Source organism: Corvus hawaiiensis, chromosome 6, assembly GCF_020740725.1.
Source record: "Corvus hawaiiensis isolate bCorHaw1 chromosome 6, bCorHaw1.pri.cur, whole genome shotgun sequence".
Lineage (NCBI taxonomy): Eukaryota > Metazoa > Chordata > Aves > Passeriformes > Corvidae > Corvus > Corvus hawaiiensis.
The window spans coordinates 50194464-50215636 of NC_063218.1; the positions used below are offsets into that span (position 1 = coordinate 50194464).

A 21173-nucleotide genomic window follows, 5' to 3' on the forward strand; every position below is an offset into this window, starting at 1 on the left:
GAAGAGCTTTCAGGTAAGCCTGTCATCTGATCCCAAAGGACACAGATCTATTGGCTTTCACCAGACACAGTTTTCTTGAAGAGATTCTCATTACAGTGTAAGAATTTTACCAGAATTAGATGAATCTTTAAAAAAAGAATGTTGGATTACAATTACAATCTGGCCTTGAATCTTTCCAGGCATGGGCCATCCACCACCTCTCTGGGAAATCTGTGCCTGTTTCACCAGCTTCATTGTAAAAAAAATCTCTTCTAGTATGAATCTTTCCTCGTTTAGCTTAAAGCCATTACCCTGGGTCCTGTCACAACAGGACCTACTAAAAAGTCAGTCTGCATCTTTCTTATAAGCTCCCTTTAAGTATTGACAGGGAGACCTTGTTGACAGCAATAAGGTCTCCCTGGAGCTGTCTCTTCTCCAAGCTGATCAGCTTTCTCAGCTTTTATCAGTCTTTCCTCAGCCTAAAGGTGATCTCTTGGTTGCATTCCATGATAATTGAGGGGTACAGTCAGTGCAGTCAGGCCAAAATTCACAAGTCTTATTACCACAGTTGCTCTGCTTAATCCTCCTTTAATCAATTAAGTAATTTGCATATATCTAAGTCTCTTTGTGTGTTGGAGTAGTACGGTCATGGGGTCATGGTAATACCTCTTGCCATTCCACTCTCTACATCCTTTATCTTCTCGTTTGTCTTGTGTGTCACCTTGACAAGAGATATCATATAAGGTATTTCCCTGTCTTCATGAACATGAGCAACTCTGATAGCTAAAATATTATTCAAATACTCTTTTAGTTTCCTGTTACTCATAGTGTCCCTTTTTTCAACAGTGTAGCCAACACAGGGATTAAAAAGAATTAGTTTCTTCTAACTGTGTGTTGCCAGCCAATGAAGTGCAACAAACCGAACAAAACTGCTGCCAAAGGAATAGACCCATTAAAAATAACCTATGCTTCAAACTATCAAAACTCTCCTGCAATCAAGAAGTTCCTGCTGTCTGCTTTCCTGGGTAAACCTAGTGCAGAATTACACTTGACCATCCATATTAGCACACAAAGTCAAAAACATGGATGTGCCAGAGTTTGAGATGAACCATTTAAGTGAATACAAAGAAAATGGAAGAGAATAAAATCACAAAACCATTTAGGTTGGAAGGCCCCTCTGGAGGCTGTTTGGTACAACTTCAAAGCTGGACCAGGTTGGTCCTGCCTAGTCCAGGTCTGAGTATCTCACAGCCTCTCTGGGAAGCCTGTGCCAGTGTTTGGCCAGTAAGAGCAAATAGGCTTGGAAGAATACAGAAGGAAACAGGCTCTTCTGCTTTTCAAATCCAGCTTTGTTGCCAAAGAGATCAGAACCATTGCCACAGGTTTAAAAAATAAAACAATATTTTTCCCTAAACACTTCATGTTCTCACAGCACTGTTATGTGAGGAGCTACTATACATGCTGGTATGTGCTAAAATCAATGCCTAATATATCTGGGAGATAAAACAATATGCAGATTAGGGAAACTGAGAAGCAGGATTATGGGTATCTTTTTTACCAGATTCTCCTGTTAAACAGGGAAATTTCTCCATGCACCATTTCTCCACCTGTAAAATAGGTGGTGTTGGTCATGTGCTTTGTGATCCTATATAAATGTATGCAGGTTCTATATGCTTTTATCTAAATGTTACTGGCTTTAGTATATAAACAGTCTTCCTGAAAAATAAGTTGAGGACTCTTTTAAGTGGTCAAAGCAATTTTGTGTAAGATACCAATAAAACTCAGAGATTAAATGTCTGTATATGAGTACAATGAGAAACAAAAAGCATCTTGCACCAAGAAGCGAGGAAGATGTTCCTAGCAGCCTAAGCATGTCTGCTTTATTCCAGCCTGGGGCAGGTTGTTTGGAGTCACAGAGCTCTGAGAATTCAGGCTGCAGAAGGAAGTGCTGACACTTCCTTAAGACAGGTAGCACTCAGAGATAAGAAGGAGAGAGGGGACTAAAACGATTTTGCTTATTAGGGGGTCTGTGAAGATGGCCCCTTTCTTTATCCTGACTCCAAATGCAATCCTGCTCTTGGTGTATACGAATATATCTCCTGAGTGAGTTTTACCTGCTTAGGACAACCTTCAGGCTGACCTTGCACAGCAAGTATCTTGAAACTGATGTTTTGCTGTATTAAAGGGAACAAATAACCAATTCTGACCAGGCGTTTAAGTTCTCTGCAGGCAGCAGGCCGGCAGCGTTATCGGTAGAGAGCATCACGCCCATGATGTCTCTCGTTGTTAGCCCGTGCGTGTGCACACCTTGGCTTCAGAGGGTAATTGAGAGCTTTTAGTCCCCACTTCAGCAGAGCAGGAAGCATCTCCTAAATGAGTGTGAAGTGTCTGCTTCCACCTATCTGTATTTAACAGCATCCTTTCCCAGGGATGGGCATGTTTTTGTACACTTTGTGGCTTTGAAAGAGTCTGCTTTCAAGATTGCATAAAACTATGTCTGAGTAATGGTATTGACAGGAAGAATCCCAGTATTTTTTCTCCAATTTAACTTTTCTCCAATTTAAGTGCAGAAATGCCTGAAAGGCAGGCCTGAAAATTTGTTCACTGGCATCCCTCTCTGATAGATTTATCACCTGCAGCTTCTTGGAACACAGGAATTTAGCAGCTTACCACAAGTGTCAATGGCATAGATGTACACTTGTGAGCCCCAGTTCATATTGCTCTCACCCCTTTTTTCTTCTGAGTATTTTCCTTTGTTAATTATCTGAGATTTAGCAAACTGTAAGCATAATCTAATAGCACAAAAAACAGCAAGTAGGCTTTTCTAGGGAGACCAGCATTCATTCTTGCCAAAGGTGTCAAAAAAAGTTCTCTCTGGCCCACCATCAGAGGCCAAAAGAGCTCACCCATTGTGCCTAACATGATAACTTGTCAAACCCAGAGACAGGCAATTCTGATAAAATCTGATGAAGACTATGGGACTCACAGGTGTTCTATGGTCTTTGAAAATAAGTCTGTCTCTTTTTATTTCACTAATAGTCTGAAAACTAATCAAACCAATGGATTGCTCTTGAATAATTTAGTGGTTCTTAGTCTTCTTTCTCCTTATATTTTACAGCAGTTTCTTCCTAGCACCTGAATGGGCTGAGGGAAAAGAGTGAGGATTTTAAGAAGTGATGTCACATGCTGTTGAGTTACATAATGGCATCTAAAATTTTCTATAATTAAAGAAAATACCTAGGTGAAGTGTTTGAAGTGATCAAAACTCTTTTATTTTCTTTGACATATGAATGATTTCTATTTCACTAGAAATGCTGCTGCTATCACTTTTTTTCTGGCTCTAATATCAACAAAGGAAAATCTCAGATTGTCCAAAACCACAAAAACCATAAGTGAAGGCAGAGAGGAGATTTAAAGGGGGAAATTTGGATTAAAATGTAAGTTACATTAAAATGTTTTCATTCTGGAGAGAGAAGAAATTACACTCCTGCATAATTTCTGTTAATACTGGCTATATTTTAATAAGTTTATTTTGAAAGAGTCTAAAAGGTGTCATGCCCCAAAGTAGAGAATTTAATAATTTAATTTATATTGCCTCTGATTAAATCTATCTATCTATCTATCTATCTATCTATCTATTTATCTATGTATCTACCTATCTACCTATCTCTTCTCCCTGCCTTATGTCTGTCTGAGCCATTTTTGCCAGTGCAGTGGGAATATGAAGTACCAATTAATTCATACCAGTAGTGTTTCACATCGACTTTGCATGGCTGTAAAAGGAGCAAGGTAATGGAATCAGACATAGCCACTCATGAATAATTAGCCAGCATCTTTCCACTCAGCATGGAAAGAAAACAAAAGTCCAACAGCCTTAAAAACCCAAATAAACCTTCTAATACATGGGGATTTAGAGGCTAGGCTTAGATAAAAGATCTGAGGATTGGACTGTTGGGGAAGATGAAACAGGAAAGCCTTGGAAATATGATTGCCTGACAAAAGATTTTGGGAATATGAAAACTACAGGCAACATCGAAATGAAAGCCACTTTTGAAATACCAGGTCTTAGTTACTGAACAACTAGAAAACAATGGTATGGCCGACTGAAGTAATCCCCTCTTGATGGAACAATACCCTCTGCTTGCAAACAGGTCCAAGGGTCAGAGCAGACCCTACTAGCTCAGCAGAAGGGGTCCAAAGAGTAGTTTTTAGAAGTTAAGATGTAACACTCTATGGTAATATAAGAACTCTTATAGGCTGTATGTAAATGCTATAGGATTTGTATCTTGTATTAGATTGGTTAGTGACAATTAGAATATTCAGTACAGAAGATGATTTATTGTATTGTAACCAGGACTTCAGACATTCTCTCTCTTCTATTCATTCTCATTCTCTTTCTCATTCTCATTCTCTCATTCTCTCTTCCATTCTATTCTCATTCCTCTCTTCCACTTCTACTCTTGCTCCTACTCTCTCTCTCTCTCTCTCTCACCCGTTTACTCTCTTGCTCTCTTGGGCCTGCTCAGAGCTGAGTCTACCAGCTCTGAGCAGTGCCCCAATACCCACGCCCTTTACAATAAACCGGCTGTGTCCCAAGACCTGCCTATAGAGATCTCTCGTCTCCATCCGTCACCGTCTACGTCCGGCCGTCCCGACTGGACCCTAGAACACCCGAAACCTACATTGGACCAGACAGCATTAAATACACAGGTTTTGCTGTTTACTTCTGGGAGTAGTTTTCTAAAACAGCACTTTACCTTGCACGTCTTAGATAGATCTGGTCTTGGAGATAAGAAACCTTTTTTATCCTTAGTTCTGCACAAATATGCTGGGTAACCTGGTAGAATTCATTGATATGGTGTCTGGAATTTCCAGACCTGTGTGGATGGGTAGTGAAGGCTGGTGATGAAAGTACCAGGACAGAAATCAGATGAGTGAGGCTCTTTTGCAACCTCCCCCATTGACACAGTCTTCAAGCATGTGGGCCTGCATCTTTTGTACCATCCTTTGTCTATTTTTAAAAATTTAATTGAGATAATAAACTCTTTGGGGCTTGGAACTGTCTGCCAACTTATATCTGCTCCCTGTCCAGACCAATATAAGTCTGGAGTGGGGACCTGGGAAGGGAGGCGTTGGCCGAGTCTTGGCAGCACTCTTGGATCAGAAACAACAAGGAAAGTGTGTGGTGGCAGTGGAAGCAGCAGGGCTTTTGCAAGTCAGGTTTCAGTAACTCCAGGGTTTGTTTTCTAGGAAATAGCGGTGTACACGACACGCTATTCATAATTCATTCCAGATCACACGTTCAGAGCGAGTTAGTAGCAGCTGCATGCCACAGTCACGTGCTCTTCTCCTTTGATACTGCTCAGAATCATTTAACAATCCTACTCAAGCTAGATGGGAGAAAAGAAACACAGCACACTCAGAGAAGATTTGCCAGCCTTTTCCTTTCCATCTGCTCTCAGAAATATTTTTAAAAGTTATTCTTAATCCCTATCCTTTAATAGGGAAATTCAGGAAATCCTACCCTTCCCAGAACCTCTGGATGAAAAGCAGAGGAAGGTGGCATTTTGATAAAACTACATCTGTTGAAGCATCAGAAAATTCTCTATGTAAGTGGCACCATCTCTTTCTACTGATCTATTCCAATGAGCTTTGGTTTTGATGACAAAAATTTTTAAATCACTACTTGAAAACACTCCTGGTTCTGTTGAACCAGCAAAGAAGAGGAACTAAGCAGTTGTCATCTCAGTCTGTATGAGCAGGGCCTTCTGAGCAGCTTCTCAAGAAGCTAAAGACTGAAAGGGGAGGTGAGAACATACAACTCACCATAGAACTTTGTCTCTGAAGGAGAAACAATGGTACTCTCAGTGCTATGGAGCTTCCAGAATCTCCTCACTCTAGTGAGATCCACTGTGTTTGGGTTAGTTTGTTTTGGGGTTTTGTTGTTTGTTTTTGGGGATGGGAGAGGGCTGAGGGGTGTGGATGGGCAGAATAATATAAAAGTCCTAAGTCTAGTCATTTTTCACCTTGTCAACCACTGGTAAATACTTGGAGGAAAAGGTTAGGCTCTGAAGAGTTTAAAATCTCTGCTGGCAACATAGGAGCTGTTTTTTCTACAAAACATCAGTAATTCAAATATACCCAGAGACCTGTTCTAGACCTGCATAAAGACCCAGGGTTTCTGTTTACAAGGTATCTCTTCAAGTATTTTACCAGCTTTCTTTTACAGTAGTTCATCTGAAGAGATGATGAGAGATTTTGTCTCTCAAAACTACCGCACTTCCATGAAAATGCCAACATTTGCCCATCATTGACTTGAATCTCAAAGCTTTGGCTAGTTTTTGTTTTAATCTGTAAATGGTACTTTAACCACTCTTAATTTAAAATTAATTCAGTTTAGCCCATGTGTCACCAAAATATTTAAGGAGAGAATTTTGCTGCAGCTCAGCCAAAGTACGGGTTAAGTGAAAGCTGCTTTAAAATACTTAGCTTTATAAACACTTTATTATGTGAAGACCAATTTTCCGGGCTTTCTTAGAGCTATGGACCCTGATTCAAACAAATGACTCATTTTTAACATGCCAGTAATTCTGCTGAATTTTTGAAAGTAATACTGAATCTGTATGACTGATCAGATGACTAAATGTAGGCACATGATACTAGCAACCAGATAACGCTGGAGAAGCGAGCAAAAGCTGGGACTCCGTCAAAAAGCAACCTCTGCAATATTTCATTAAGAATCCTAATGGAAGGTGTTTCAAGATCCTGTGAGCAATGATCATGAAAAGGAAATTATTTGCATGGGAAAATAATACAGCTCTTTTTTTATGAGTCTGGTGTAGGTATTTGAGGGCACAATCAGATATTAGCACCAAGCTGTTCTCTGTGAAGGGAGAGATGACCTTCTCAGCACTCTGTCTTTCAGTAAGATGATAAGACAATTGATAGAGAAGCTCACATCAGCAAACATGCTGATTCACTCACAAGATTATTCAAATTCATGTTTTGTAGCTGAGACAAATGGAAGAAGGAGGCTTGTAGATAGAGCTTGCTCTAGAGTCAGATAAAAAGTCCACTAGGAGCTCATGGATCAAATGATTATGTAATGCCAAAAAATATATGACAGCTTGCAAAAAAATCTTGGAATGCTTTGTGGCACGCAGACATGAAACAGCGTGTTAAAAAAAAAGTGCAGTCATCTGTGGAAAATATGCTTAAGTTATTCGGTGTTGACATTGCAATAAATAAATTAGAAGCTGATCTCTCAAATGTTAGTCCTAGCAGGCAGCCATGTGCTTTGACAAGGTAGTTACTGGGATAAGCCAGGCTCTATGAGAACTGGAAATGGGGTATGTACAGTGCTCTTCTGGCGCCACATGGCCAGCCAGGTGGTCACTGAGCAAGGGCTGGAATGGTTCTTTTTAGGTCACAGGCAAGCCTTTCAGTTTCATCTAGGACAGATTAAGTCTTGTGATTTAATAGGAACATTGACACAGAGAAGAAGTGAATTTATTTTGCAAAGCTTCCTTGCTACTCTCTACTCTGGTAGTGCAAACTAAATGGGAACAGTATGGTGGGACCAAGGAATGTTTCATATTGCTCAGCAATGGCACAGTGGGAAATTCTTAACATATATAGATTCCTGATCCAAAAGGGCCCCAAGACTCCTGCAGCTGAGTATATGAGGCACAGCAGAAGGAGCTGTGAGTGTGAAAGTAAGCCTTCCATCTCTGAGGGATGGCAGAAACGTATGCTTGATAGGGACCTTCAAAAATGTCATTTCCCTGTCCCAAAGCACAGTCTTTGATCATTCCTGACAGGCAGCTACGCTGACTTTTGTTCAGGATCTCTACTGGTGAATATCACAGAAATTCTGCAGGAAATTTATCCAGTACTTCACCATTTTTTATCTCTATGTTTTCTTCCTAATGCCTAACCTAGATAATCTTTTCTTCATCTTAAGCTTGTTCATTTTGTCTTATCCATCACAGACAACTAAGCATTTAGAAATTCTCATGTGTTTTCCTTCTTTTGGGAGCTAACAACCACTAAACATTCAAACATCCCATGAATCCTAGACATCTGTTTTCATATGCTCATGCTTTTGCTGCATAAATTCAATATAATTATTAATCTCATTTTCAGATGATGCCACACACTTTTATGCTGTCAGTTCTGTCAAAAGCCTTAGGATTAAAGAAACTGAGAATGTCATGTAATATCTCATACATGGAACATAAACTAACACATGGCAAACGAAAACAGGGAACTTTAATTGCCCATTAATAGTAGGAGTTTCAATCTTTTTCTGTTAGGCAGTAGGTAACATTTTTTGGACTCTGCACAGTTTCTGGTCTAAACTGAAAAGGAGAGTTTTATAGCAATGAATGGTGGTGGTGTCATGCGTTAGGATTTTCAGGATCTCACCTCACCACCTTTGTTCTGGATTTATCTCCTGAGAAAATCACACTTCCTTCCTCTCTAACTTGCTGCTGGTCTATTTTTTTCCCTTTTTGTTACAGCTTCTGCACCATGACTTGCCCAAAGGTGGCTTAATTCATATGCTTATGCTTATATGGTGTGCAGCCTCTTTCAAACCTACTTTTGGAGTGGTGCTAGAAGCCTTTCACAGAGCTGGAGACATTATTTCTGCAGCCTTTCAGAGTCCACCCTCAGTGAGGTTTGATTCATCAACCTCAGCTTCATACCAGCCCTGAGGAATGAAATTGTTACAGGTATGAAGGAGGCAGAGGGTGCTCAGTACTCTCCAGCTCCTTTAGAAAGAGCATGCCCTGCTTACTTACCTTTATTTTGAGGAATCCCTCCAATGTGTGGGAGTATTGTGTGCAAAAGTCCATAAGGAAACACCTGAAACACAGGGAGGCTTTGCCCTGAATGTAGGACTCTTGAACTGAACATGCAAGGTCAGCTTTTCTCCCTGTGGGTTTTAAACCAAGGTATTTGGTGTGTGTTCCAGACCACGTCTGTGTGCAGACAATAATGCTTCTGCTTCAAGACAAATTGAAATGAGTGCCTGTCCAACCTCTAGTAGTTTCCCATGCGGGCGGGCTGGCTACCAAACCAGCCTTGGGCAGGGTGTGAGGTCTGTCTGCACACCTTCCACACACACTCACCCAGAGCTGCTGGGGTGTGGCCCGCTCTAGGATGATGCTGGCAGCTCCTATATAGGATGAAGCAGAAAGTCCAGAATGCATCAAGCCCCAAAGGTGAGCAGTTTGGGTCTGCAGTGCCCGCGGCGGTGAGGTCCTTAATCCAGTTTCTCTCCCAAAGGAATACTGGAGCAAAAATAATTATGATAGGATTCCTCTACAGACCAACTTACTTCATATTTGACCATGGATTTTGAAACCTCAGTTTCTGACTCTGTGGGATATGTTCCAAAGAAATTTAAATTCTGGGAGCAGCTGAATGTTTACCCTCTGACAGTTGAGTTTAGCGCCTCAGAATGGAGGCACTCAAAATAACTCCTCACCCTGGAAAACTGGAAGCCCTGGGATCACTATAGTGCCAGTAAATGTTGAGCTCAGGATTTCCTGTTTTCACTGCAGTTTATGTGGATGGATGTCACAGATGATGTATTCCCTGAAAAGCCAGAGTTCTTAACAAGGTGGCTAAAAATAAGGATGTTAAACCTCAGGCATTTCAATGACTGCTTCATTTTGGATCATTTCACATAATTCAGAGAAACTGTTTTTTTGTTTTTGGTTGTTGTTGTTGTCCAGATTACGACTAGCAGTGTGTTGTAGGCACTTCTCCTCTCATATTGTTTGCTTAGCTTAATCCATAGCTACCGGTTGTGCTTTTAAAGCATTATGGCCACAGTTCTTTCCTACCTTTGGCCAGTGTGTAGCACAAAAGTCCTTTTAAGCTCCTAGATGGCCTAAATATGTTACTAAATATTGAGACCTTTTTGTGCCTTTGCTCTACAAAACCTAAATATCAAATATCAGCATTATTATATAATTATATAAAAGTATACCCACATTATTTATAATTACAACTATTAAAACCCAAAAAGAAAATCCAAAAACTATTAAAAAAATTAGACAGTATTTTGGAAAGCAAAGGATGTTTTCATTCCCTAGTTAGGCAGAGGCCCTTGCACAGCTTAATTTGTGCAAGGATAATGCACAGGATGGGAGCATACAAAATTTCCAATGACAGCAATCTTTGTCAGTACTAGGTTTTGACTGGCTGTGAGCCAATTTAGATATCCAAATTAGTGACAACATAACTTACAAAACTGTATTGGTAGCTCTTTTAGGCAACTTCCAAAATAGCCTTTGTCATATAAGAAAGACGGGGACAGACGTTTCAGCAGGGCCTGTTGCAATTACATGAGAGTTAATGGTTTTAAACTGAACGAGGGATTCAGGCTTAGATGAAAGGAAGAAGTTTTCTCATTATGAGCATGGTGAAACACCAGAACACATTGCCCAGAGAGGTTGTAGATGTCCCATCCCTGGAAAGATTCAAGGTCAGGTTAGATAGGGCTCTGAGCAATCTGATGTAGTTGAAGATGCCCCTGCTCATTGCAGAGTGTTGGACCAGATCACCTTTAAAAGTCACTTCCAGCCTAAAGGATTCTGTATATTCTGTCTGGATGCAGACCAGCAAGACTGAGGGTATTTTTTTCAACATCAGTTCTCCTGTCTCTCTGAAGAAGAAAATATTTATTCCTGTGTTTCTGTGGCTCCACTTTTCAATGTGTCAGCACTAAGCAACTGGAGCCATAAGGTGGCCATGTGGTGCCAGTCTCCTGTTCAGGCAATCACACACTTTGCTTCCCCAGTAATTTTTTTTTTTTCTTTTTCTTACATCTCATGGAAAACAGCCCATTTTCTTTGTGGTGAGATTCCACTGTTTTGTGGGCAAGTATATGTGTGATATTTACAGAAAGCATAGCATACAACCCAAACCCATGAGGGCATCTGCCATGGCATGAGCTCCCACCATGGTATGTGACACAGGGCACTTAGAGCACATTGCCACCCACCCTGCTGACAGCACCATCCTGATTTCAAGGAGAAAGTTGTATCATCCTTTCTTTCCCTGGTACAATATCTTCTCCTACTGTAGCCAATCTAGCCACAGTAGTGCATACCTACAGATATGGAAAAACTCTGTGCTTACATGGAGGAGAGCAATGAAAAAGCCTTGCCCTTGCTGTTATGTTTTTCAGGCTAAATTGGTGAGTCACATGGAGCACCTGTGACACCAACCCTGCTATCAGCTAATGTGTAGACCACCCCTCCCAAAAGCCAGTTCAGTGTTAGCAACTGTGGAGGCCTTGCAGAGGGAGGATTTCCAGGGGTATTGCTGCAGAGCTGATTGCTTGGCATTGTCAGAAGGGCTCCCAACAGCCCTTTGCAGGTGAGAGCCACCTCTCATCTGGTGCTGCACTAAGTACATCTTTCTGTTAACCCCGTTTAGCTGGGGCCACAAAAGGCTCAGGAGGAGCCCTTTGAACCCCTCCTGTGAGATGTATTGCATAAGCAACAAGCAAACACTTCTAAAACTAACCTCTGTGAAGTCAAGGTCAAAAGAAAGATAGAAATATTCAGAAAGGATCACAAGGTAAGTCATAGCCTAAACCTAAAGAAAATTTGCTTTCTGCAAAAGGTGAAAGGAATGAACAATATTCTAAAAGGTTTGCTAGCAATATTATGCAACTGTGTTTAGCTTGTGTTCTGCAGTACACTCAGCATCTTGTTGGATAATAGGATCCTCTCATCTATCATTGTTTACTGTCTTCTGGCTGTATCATCTGTGGTGTATTTTCATTTTTTAGATTTATTCAAGTGCACATGCAGGTATGATGCTTAGTGTGGCTGAAGAACCAACTCAGTTTCTGAGTTCTAACCTCAGACACAAAGGACATGTCTTTCATTTGAAATAGCTCTGTTTGAATATTATGCATCTACCTGCACTACAAAGAGTCCAAAATTCTGCATAGCATTTAACAGTGTGGAACTGTACACCTTGGAAGTGCTGTTGAAATGTTAATGTAGGTATCAATCTCTGTTTTGTAAGGCAAAACAAGTAGGTACTGCTCCTGTCCCATACACAAGGTGATAGTGTTTAGAGCCTATGTTTCTCAAGTGTGTTGCTTTAACTTTGACTATACAAGTACCAGTATTGAGATCTTGGACTGGAGCAAAAAATAGGGGATATTGTTCAAAACCTGTATCTTAATATCTAAACTTCCCCAGGAGTGGATAGTCTGTGAAATTTGGAGTGCTGGGCTGTTGTTAGGATGCTGTCTCTGTTGGCCAAGACATGGTCCCCCAGAACTTGTGTTTGCAGAGTTCAAAGCTTTCTGGTTGTGAAATTCCACCTCGGTCCTTAAGCTGTGTTCTTCCTTTTAACCTTGCAGTGCAGCGAGTCCAACACACAGCAAATGTGTGTGGGGTGTAAAGAATATGGGGGCAGCGCTCTGATCTGTGTAAGCTCTTAGAGTTTTGTTCTTTGTGCCACCCCAGACTCTGGAAACCGCTCTGGGTTAAGAAAAGGGTGAAAAGGTTTCCACTGCTCTTTCTAGTGTCCTCAGTACTTTGTCATGAGACTTTGAAGTCCTCAACACTAAGAAATCTTATCAGATATTTTATCATGATCAGACTGATGGCTTATTAAAATTTAGCCCTTAAGGAGATTTTGGTTTGGAGACTCAATAACTGTGAATCGCCAGAAATCACTAATCACTTCTGGAAATCTTCCTAAGTAAGTATCCATATAATAGGGACAAAGGGAAATTGAGAGGGGACTGGGGATGAAGTTGGAGAAGAGAGGAGAAAGGCAGGACTTGTGTTCAAGCCACATATTCTGTTAGCAAACAAGGATAAAAAATAGCATTTACCCTGGAGGGATTATTTTTGCTCGCTCCATTTCTAATTCTTGAGTGATTTGTGGGAATTGTGTGCTGCCATAAGCCTGCTTATAAAACCAACTATGTGCAATTGAATTTTGTGGGAGAGCACAAAAACCTGTTTCCTAAGGAGGGAAAGTTAAAGGTGATTTTAAAACATAGATCTAGTTGGGAATCAGAAGATGCCCAAATCAAAGTCTGTGATTATTTTTTAAAAATTATTTATTCCTCAATCAGAGCTTGAAGTGTTTTTATATTTAACTCATGGTATAACCACAAGGAGGTGAAAGAGGCATTGTGACCTCTTCCTTGAATGGAAGGAATCCCTGTGTCTCACGTTAAGGTGCACAATTTTCTGGAAAGATGGAAAAGCCTTTTCCCGTCCTGATGCATTAGGCGCAAGCAACTTCCCTAAACAGATTACCTGCAGTTTAGCAACATAAGTGCCACTCTAACCTCAGGATAATTCAGAGGACATTGACTTGAGTGCCATAAACGGTTTCCTCCATAAAGCCATCCTTTCCAGACATGGGAAGCACATCTCGGGTACTGACTGGAGTCTGGGGAGGTGAATGCACTCCCTGTTGTCACCTCATCTGCCTCAGAAACAAGAATCCAGGATTTCTGACCCTTTTTCCCATATCTCATGAAGCAATCCAGGCAGCTGCCTGTTTGTGGGGAGCTTTGATACTCAGAGAATGTGGTAGGAGTCCCTTTCTGCACCACTTCTTCCAGTGAGCAGCAGAGCTGGGTTTTGATGTGAAATGTTGAGCTGTGATGATCAAGCTCTTCATAATCCAAGACTGTGGATTCCTGGATCCAAGCTCTTCATAACACAGTGTCTCGCTGATCTAAAGGTTTGCAGCAGAAAAATTAGTTTACCTTTACCCTGGCCTTGTGGCTTGACAAAATTTGCATTTTTGCAGACCTTTTGTCTCAGTGCAAGTGTTGACACAGTATTAGGATTTCTTTCTTTTTTTTTTTTTTTTAAATTCCGTTTCAAAATAGTCACAAAAGTTGGGGAGGGAGGAATTGCCAACCGTATTTTAAAGGAGCTGTAGCCATGGTAACTGAGGTACCTTCAGTTGCCAAGGTAACAAATGCAGCTCAACTGCCTTGCTGTAAAGCCAGACAAATCTACTCATGATCTGTTGATTTTAAGATGATTTATAAATTGCTGAGCTATTTTAGGCACTTAAATCCATAAATCAAAATGTCTGTTAAAACGACCAATAAACTGTACTATTTATGAATTATTCACCCCATTCTTATTTTACCAACTGGGTTTTCTCCCCCCCTCCCCATCAACGTATCTAGGCTTTTTCCAGTCCTAGTTTTTCTTATTTATTGTTTAAAAAATGGTTCTTTTATCAGAAACAGATGATTCATATTGCTGCTTGTAAGTCTTATTAATTCGAGAAATTCTAGCCCCTTCCTATACCTCCCCTGCTCAGTCCTGCAGTCTCTAAATGGAGCTTTATGTACTTCTGCTCTGAAACAACAAAATATGCTTTGCTAAAAATTTGCTAATGAATTAAATCAATACAATTTGGAATGAGTTCCATCTCAAACAATCAATACAGGCCCAGTGATGTACAACAGGCAGGCAGGTAAATTGGTCTAAATAAATTTACAATTGATTTTACTTTTAAAACCAAATTAGGACACTTACAGTCTTACCAAATAAGATCAACTGCAACTTATGCAAACAAGAATATTCCTGGTTTTGTCTTTTTGTAATACTAATGGTGAACCTGTTACTTTTTAAGGCTCAGTAACTTTTATTCCTGGGGTAATATGCACAATTTCTTGGCCCAAAAGCATGGTTTGGCTATTATTAAAGCAGGTCATATTTATTCAGGATTTCTCAGATTGTTTTCACTAGTAACTTGTGGTAGCCTCTGCTTGTTAATGAGGATTTAAGGATTGCATAATTCAGTGTAAGTTATGCAATAGGTTTGCACTCCTGTGTCCTGGTATGGATGTGCCTGAGGGCCAGGACCTGCCTCTGGTGGCATTGCTGGGTTGGGTGGGCTCACCAGCACCGTGTGCCTTTTTTTTTTCCTCTTCCCCATCTGAAGTCCCCACTTTGTCACTGGTTTGTGTGCCCAAGGAAGAGTAGACCCTTGTATGAGAATGCCTCTTGTCCAGGTGGGGCATAGTGCTGACATTCTGAGCTGCTTGATACTTGGAAGGAGGATGTCCAGGTGCGGTCCAAGGTCATCAGAGCTGCATGTGCACAGAGGGCTTGGATCTGGAAGGGGCATAGCTGTGACACTCTGCCCAAATCTGCAGGATCTGCCGCTCCTAATCTGCTAATTCGGAGGTATTTCCCCTGCACCGATGACTCATTCAGAGACATGTGGCAGGCAAATCACTGGGAGGGGAGCGAGATGTAGCTCTCCAGAAATATGCAGTGCCTGCTGCATTCATTTCTTGTGTCTCTAGCCATGATTTTTCAATAGTTATGCAAAGCTTACAGTCTGAAACCAAGTAAAAAGTCTGAAAAGCTGAGTTGCAGAAAGTTCTCTCAGATCTGCTAATTTTAAGTAGTGGTGTCAGCAATGCTGTAAGACTGATGAGGTTAAGAAGCTGCCTTTAAAACTCCACAGATACTTAGGCAGATGTCATGGGATTTAACACAGTCACTGGATTTTAAAGGTGCTTATTTCCCTGAAAAACATATGTTTGCTCAAGAGCATGATGTTACAGTCCTTTGTTCTAGTGTAATGACCATTAGCAGTCGTTCTCCTTGCTCAGAAAATCCTATTAATTCTCCACATGCATACACAACTCACATTAGTGTTAAAGATGAGCAAATCAGAGTTACTAGGTGGTGCTTTACCCCTAGGTTTTTGGCATATCAGATGTGACATCATTCTTACAAAACCTGGAAGTGAGAAATGCCAAATGTGGATTTGTACATCCTGCTGCAACTGTGAGGACCTTCCAGGGTTATTCAGGGTATTAAAAGGGAATAATTTATCTTCCTTTAAGTGAGAATTCCAGAGTGAAATAATTAAATTCAATTTTTTTTAGCCTCATCATGCTTTCATTCCATGATTCCTATTTACATGCTGCTTTGTTTCACTTAACTTTTTCCTCCTTGGTCAAAGTGCCTTTCAGATAGTTGCAAACTACTTTTTTACTTCTCTAGTCTGCTGCTTAGCAGAGATGGGAATATTGAATTGGTTGAATCTGTCTCCTTAGTTTCAGCTATTCCAGCCTGCAGAGGTGTCTTTTGATTTTAGTGATGATTGCCTAAAAAACATAAGGATGGGGAATGCTGGGATCTCTTCAAAGCTCAGTTTAGACTGGAATGTTTTTATTTTCAATACTAACCCTTAAATGTTATTGTTCTTATTGGTGGGGTTTAGATATCTTGCACAGACCTGTTTAAATTAATAGCCTGTTATAAGGGTTTTACTTCTCAATACCCCAGTTAAAAAAAAAAATCTAGTAAGTCTGCCAGTTTGTCTGCCTTTCTAACCTACTCAACAAGCAGCTCAAGTACAAGATGTTCTTGTCTGCTGCAAGTGACAGATTCACTGCACTTACCCAGCTCTCCCCTCCCTGCCAGACAGGGAACTGTATCGAGGTACTCGAGCTGCCTGAGCATAAAGAATGTCTAGAGCGACTCTGTGGCTTGTGGATGCAAGAAACACAATGCAATGCATTTATTACAGTGTCGTGCTCTTCTAAATGGACTTGGATCTCTGACTGGCTCTCTGGGATTAAATATTTTCAGCATTGACTGGAGCATTTCTCTTCCCAGCTCTCACTTAGGTTTCATGGTAGCCATGTGGCTGAACTTTCCTTGGGAGACGTTTGGAAAGAGGCCTGGTTTCATTAATCTCATGGGCCAGGGACCCTGGATATGCCATGGTCATTAATGCTAGAGCTAAAATAGAAGGTAATTGGGTCAAAATTGGGAAGGAGAGAGGTGTCGTTTTGTAACACCTGCATTTGTATTTTTCAAAAATACCCCATGTAGTGGAAGGTGATATGTCAGCAGTTTTGAAAAAGAGAGACTAGCTCCTGATCTCCTGCAGAAAGGCAACACTGGAGTTTGCTTTCATGCCAGACACAATGCATTTCATAACTATTGAATTTTCTAAGTTATAAATGGCTGTTGAGCTGACTTTAGGCCATGGTCTTGCAAGCAGAAATTCAGGTAGAGCCTCTGGTTTATCACAACCATCTAGGCCTTGGGAAGAGTGCCGGCGGTGGAAAACAAGGTGGAGAATTCAAGTGTCATCGCTAAAGGTGAAGAATGGTGGCTGTGAGAGCTGGAAAACTCCCCTCCTTCATGTGCTGTAAGCAGATGATCTCAGCCTCCAGTGCAGTCACTCTCTCCTTGGCATTGCCTTGTCTTGCCTTATTTTGACCCTCTTACCCCCTTACCTTTATTAGATTTCTATGTGCAGCCAGTTTTTGCATTCTGGGATCCCTTTCTCATCTGTGCCCGTGTGTGAAAGGGTTGCAGTAGCTGTTTTTAGGACCTTCTGCTATTTCAAATACAGAAATAGACTGGAGTCTTCTGAAAAGGGAATAAATTCTTCTTATGCTACTAGGGGTATGTATTGCTGGGTTAAAAAAAGAGTGCTGATGCAAAGCTAGTCTGTGGCTTGGAAGACAAAATCTTTTTGCTCTCTACCACTCTGAAAAAGATTACTATTGTTTGGAAGCAAAGAAATACAAAATGGGCAGAAGGTGGTGTGCCTAAATGGTTTCTAGTAGCTGTAGAACAAGGCATCTCTTTCATCCTAGCAAAAGAATTGACATAAGCTGTTGTTATGTTTTTCTGACAGCCTTTTTTTTTGCTATGTGCACTGCAGCACAAATGCTAAATTCTCTAAATTGCCCTCAACAGAAGCTTTACCAAAACTGCAGTGATTTTATCTCCTGTGGGAATACTTGTATTTCAGCTGGCTGGTTTGGGTGTAGGTGAGCAGCACAGCCCTGCCAGATGCTTGGCTGGAGATGTTAATGCGTTCTGTGACCAAAGCTTAGGGGCGATTTGCACTAATAAGAGCAAGTGCTCTGGGGGAGGAAGTGTTTCCATAGGCTGAATGCAAAACTGTGCTTTCAATTCTGTTGTTTCTTGCAGCCAATTTACCTTTATTTTGAGAATGTTGGGGAGCAGTGTGCATGTAAGTGGGAAGGAGCAAGAGATAAAATCAAGGAAACATGACATTGCATTAATTAGCTTTCTGCTGCTTGGCAACAACTAAATACTACTTGGGAGCAACAGGAGTAAGACTGAAAGGAAAAGCAGGTAGCTGAACTTAGGATTTGACACTTTTTTTTGGTTTGTTTTGTTCTTAAATCCTCTGCTCCTGACTCTTTCTTCAACTTATAAATGGAAGAATAAGATAGATCTGAGTGAGATTTTTCCCTGTCTTGGCATGTTTTCTTTGGAAACATGTAACTTCCAAATGGTGTATGCTCATAGTATACCAAGTCTTGTGCACTGAACACAAAGTGAAGGCGGAATGAGATGTGGTTTTCCTTTCCAAACTGATGGAGATTTCTAGATACATATTATTTCATTAGTATGATAATTTTGCTTACTTTTGGGTACCCAACTGTATTTGTTTGCTTGGTTTATTTTCATTTTTCCAGTAAGACTAATTGGGCAAATCTATGTTTTTATGTACCTTGCTCAGAGAGAGCTCTTTGTAGAGCTTTCAGATAAGTCTAAAAGAGGAAAATATGTCGTATTTTTTCTACTTGAAATTAGCAAGGTCAGGCCAGAAGTGACCAGGTGCTCTGTGGCACTTGGAAAAGAATGGGAAAGTAATAAAATTATTTTAGATATAACTTGCTTACAATGAGAGATTGTCAAAGTAGAAAGCATATTAAAATAAAATCTTCATCACCATTTCATGTAATCATCTCAAACATGCCACTGAGACTTACAGAGGATTACAGAGGCTCCCTGCAGCCAGGTTTGTGCCCAATGGCATCTGCCTGGCTCCCTGGAATGCCTGGAGCTGATCCTCTGCCCACCTCCCATGTGATGCCCCAGTGAAGGGTGTCTGGCTCTCCTTTCACACCTGCCCTCAGCTGATCCAGTTGTTCCTGGCACCATGGAATTAGATTAGTAAATTTTATGCCTTTACCATTTGTAAGTGACACATTAATTTTCGGTCTGATCCCTGCTGCACAAGGCATGTTTCTGGCAGGCTTTGATATTAATGCTTTGTAGAATCTCAGATGTGTGAGGCTGCCTACCAGATGTCAGAAACTAGTGGTTTTTTTCATCCATTATGATTGGCTTCATTGGTTTAAAGAAGAAAAAGGTCAGGCCAAGGGTATGTTTGTATGAAAAGAACATTAAATGCAACCAAACTACAGTGAAATTAAAGAACTCTTAGGGGTTGGAAACCAATGCATCAGTGAGGAAAGCAAAGCATTCCTGAAAGATTTGTGGACCAGTGTTAGGTTTTAGTACTCAGTGCTGTTCTCTAGAAATCAGTGTTTCAGTTGTAAGGTCACTTTGGCAGCAGATGTAGCAGGAGCAGCTCTGCTGGGTTTGATCCTTCCAGACCCTTATCCTGATGGCACTGAAGGTCACACTCTGGCTGTTGGGTTCTGTGCCTGGAGCAGGGTGCAATGAGGCAGTCGAATTCCTGAATGAAAGCCCAACTTGAGACACTGTGTCTGAAAGTTCCACAGGGCTGAGTATTGAGTCCTGTAAACGATAAAAAGCCTATTACCTTGTCTCTTGTCTCACACACTGGTAGGGAGGTTCTGCTCTGCTCACACAAACCCCAGTCCAGTGGAATCTATTTCTACAGTGTTGAGTCAAACTGCAGAACTGGCCTTTCAGTTTCAACTAGAAACTTTTTCGCTTAATTGCTTGTAGGTTTATGACCTAATTTAATGGGGGGAGTGGTAGGTAGTTGGAGAGGGGAGGAGAAAAAGATGGTGTTCTGTTCACTTTTCCCTAGAAATCAGTGGCAAAGATTAGTAGTGTTGTATTAAACAGCTTTACCCATGAGCATATCTCAAAATGATTAACAAAAGAGATAGGCTAGCGTTAATTCCCCATTTGTGGTTGGGGAGGACTGAGCTGCAAAGATGAAATTGTATTTGCTCGCTGGTGAAGTATATGTGCTTCTAAGAAATAAATAAACACAATCCAGAATGTAGTGTGGAATGTAGATATGGCAAAAATGTCCCTTGAGAGCAGGTATTGCTTTTAAGCTACAATGTCAGTGAGCATTCAGGCGTGACTAAACATGATTCATTAAGTCTGTGTCCTCGAAAATTCTGTTCAAATAGAACTAGAAATGGGGCAGGAGCCAGCCAGCTTCTAAATATTGGAGCACTGTGGCTCATGATGCCTCTATTCATTTGCTGCATTAATGGTACAGCTTAATGGAACTGTGAAAGAAAAGGCAAATATCACTCTTTAGTAGCTTTAGCCTGTTAGACATGTATTGAGTCCAGGGTCATTCAGAAAACAAAGTCCTGTCGTCCATTTCCTGTTTAAAATTGGAACAAGAGCACTCTTCTGCACCTCCAAGGGTGTTGTGACTCTGAAAAACAATAGGGCCTGCTGCCTTATCTTTCCCTGACTCATTATTTAAAGAACTGGTGAGATTGGTAAAAGATACAGGCTTCATGTCACAATTTCATGTGTAGACTTGTGACTTATTTAAAAGGACCAGTGAAGTGGGTCAAGACAGCTTTGGTTTTTATTCTCATTAGGACTCTAAAACTAGGAGATTTCAGGAAAGAACTTTGTGTTTAAGGCTGCATTCAGGGCACAGCTCTCAACTGTGGCCTTAAAATGTTCTAAAAAAGTATGTCCACATCAGACCAAATTATGGTGAAAAAGGAGTTTGGCAAGATAACAGGAATATCACAACAGAAGATAATTTAGCCCCCTAAGAAATCAATTCCCAAGTAGCTAATAATGAGTGGCAAGACTGGTGGGAGAGCAAGGACGAACTCTATGTGCATGTGCTGTAGAGCAGAAATCTGCTCACTGACTCTATTCTGGAAAAAATCAAGTTTTGCTGGTGTGCAGGACAGAACTTTTGGAAATAGGTGGAGACTTTGCAAACTGGATGATCGCAATTTTCTTGTCAGGCTGTCCTTTTAACTTGGGCATCAAGGTATTTGTAATAGACTTCTTTGTCATAGAGGGTTATATTTACAAAGCAGTGTGCACACTTTTTAATCTTTTAACCTAGGGACAAAAGTTCAGCACTTCTAAAGTGGCTGAACAAAAACCAGTGTGGAGTTTGTCTGCTTATTGCACAGGACTCTGTGTTTAGAAGCATTCAAATGCAAT

General features: G+C 40.8%; 1 protein-coding gene across 7 annotated transcripts in view; it reads right to left on the reverse strand.

The window, feature by feature from the left end:
• Positions 1–21173, reverse strand: part of KCNC1 (potassium voltage-gated channel subfamily C member 1) — a 125685-nt gene that overhangs the window by 39911 nt on the left and 64601 nt on the right. The gene's annotated exons all lie outside the window — the stretch shown is intronic.